Raw genomic sequence first — 2,686 nt, forward strand, 5'->3', positions numbered from 1 at the left:
TGGTGCTAAGGGTCAGGCATTGGGCTGCTGACTTCCAGGTCAGAGGTTCAAGTCCACCAGCTATAATGTGAGGAAAAGATGAGGCTGTCTACTCCTTAAAGATTTACAGCCTCAGAAACCCCATGGAGCAGTTATACTCTAATCCAGTGGTTCTCAGCCTGTGGGTCGCGACCCTTTCACAGGGGTCGCCTGATTCATAACAGTAGCAAAACGACAGTGATGAAGTAGCAAAGAAAATAATTTTATGGTTGGGAGGGGTCTTGACAACATAAGTAACTATTAAAGGGTTGTGGCATTAGGAAGGTTGAGAACCACTGTTTTAATCAGTTTTCTCTGATTTAAAATCAATGCTGTGGAAAAGTATTTTTGTTATTATTATTTTTAGATATGACACTAGAAGTAGAGTAACAAGAGTCAAAAATAGGTAAACTGAAACTCATCAAAATGAAAGAGCTCTGTGTTCCAAGGGATATCATCAAGAAAATGAAAAGACAACGTAAAGATTAGGAAAATCTTTGGAAAGCCTTTAGCAGGTCAATATAAAATATCCATCATATATGCGAATAAGGAAAAGGGTACTGCTCCGAGGACCCCATTTCATCCATGCACCCGCTTGTTCAGAACAAAACTTATGCTTAAGAACATGCAGCAGCCGTTGGATGGCTGCAGACAAGGTCTCTCATTCATACACTTGCCTTTGTCTCGATTCTGGGGGGAGTCCTGTCATGTTCCCACTGACCTTGGAATGCTTCACCTCTCTGCATCACTGACGTGCAACTATGTGGTCTAAAGAGGGATCCAGCAGGCATCAGACCTGTGGACTTAAGGTGCATTGGGCTTACGTTCCTATCTTTTAGTCTAATGTTGCAGCCACGACATTAATCCTGCTCATTAAAGGTCTATCCCTCTGCTTTACCAAACATGATGTCTTTCTCCAAGGAATGATCTCTCCTGATAACAAGTCCAAAATGCCTAAGATGAAGTCTCCCCATCCTCGCCCTAAGGGGCATTCTGGCTGTATTTCTTCCAAGACAGATTTGTTGTTTTTGGAAATCCCTGATAATTTCAGTAGTCTCCACCAGCACCATAATTCAGATACATCAATTCTTTGTGATCTTACTTAATAAATGGCCAACTTTCATATTCATAGGAGGCAATTAAAATATCATAATGTAGTAGGTAGACCTTAAGTCAACTTGAATTTATATTAAAGTGTAGGGATGGAGTCCAACCTAGCAGTCAGATCACAGCTTGTCATACCTTCTTGGGATTGTGGGCTTTTCCACAGAAGACAATGAGAACGTTCCTCCTCAGCCCTTCAAGCTCCTGCTGGTTGGGACCCTGAGAAGTGTCGGCGCCCTGATATATTTTCACTGAACTTCGAAAGTGATTCTGCACCCACCTGCTTGTCATCCTCTTCTCCCCCTCTCCGTGTCATTGGCCTGCAACTACATGGGTCTAAAGAGAGATCCAGCTAGGGTCAGCCTGTTGGCTTAAAGTAGACTGGGCTAGGATGCTTTCTTGATAGAAGATTATTTCTTGATATAAAGTTCTTTCGTACACGTATGATTGTCACTGATGTTGCTTCTCTAGACAGCCCAGCATAACATACACAGATTATGTCAGATGCACCTCAGTCCTCAAAGTAGCATCCTTGCTTTTCAGCACTTTAAGAGGTGTTGTGCAGATTTACCCAATGCAATATGAGTTGATCTCTTGCCTGCCACTTCCTTGAAAATCGATTATGGATCCAAGCAAGAAAAATCCTTGACACCTTCACTCTTTTCTTCCTTTACTTTCGACTTTAGTCTCGAACTAAACACTCAAACAAACACTCGAACCCGCTGCCACTGAGTCACTTGTGACTCATAGGGATTCTATAGGATGGAGGAGAATGGCTCCTGTGGGTTGCCGAGACTGTAAATCTTTACAAGAGTAGACTGCCCCATCTCTCTCCCTTGGAGCAGTGGGTGGTTTCGACCTGCTGATCTTGTGATTAGCAGCCAACTCATAATCCACTATGCCACCAGGGTGCCTTTAGCCTCATTAGGATATCTTAAAATCATTTTTAAAATAAATAAATAAAAATGATTATTTATTGATAAAATGGCCATTTTATTAAAAAGATAGGTGAAGGGGGAAAATTCACTGTCTGAGATACAGCCATCACAGGAAACTGGTGTTAAAATCAGTGCACACACCGGGCGGGAAGAATCTTTTTTTAAGTTCCTTTTGTGACATAGAGATAAGGGCTGATACCAAATTTGTAATAAAACTTAAATAGACATCTTCCCCAAATCATGGAAGCTTTGCAATATGTTTATAGGAATGCTGCTCCCTCATAAAGTAAGTTTTTAAAGGGAGAAAGCAGTTTAACGGCGGTCAGGAAGACCTCACAGTGGAGCCAGGAGAGGAAGACCACCAACTGTGATAAATGAAGACACCGCGGCTGAACTCCAGACACTGGCGAAATACGACCATAGATTTACCACGGATGCGATAACCAGTGTAGGTGGGATCTCATATTGCTTGGCATTTTACGTTTAAGTTAACATCTTATTCTAAGCAAGATTTTGGCTGGATGATTGGCAAAGGCACAATGCAGAGATAAGCTAGTTCGAAGAGCTGATTTCTCCATCAGCATTATAAGTAAGACAGAAGTGAGGGAAGACAATCTTATGAAAAG

This window comes from Tenrec ecaudatus, chromosome 11, assembly GCF_050624435.1.
Source record: "Tenrec ecaudatus isolate mTenEca1 chromosome 11, mTenEca1.hap1, whole genome shotgun sequence".
NCBI classification, from domain to species: Eukaryota; Metazoa; Chordata; class Mammalia; order Afrosoricida; family Tenrecidae; genus Tenrec; species Tenrec ecaudatus.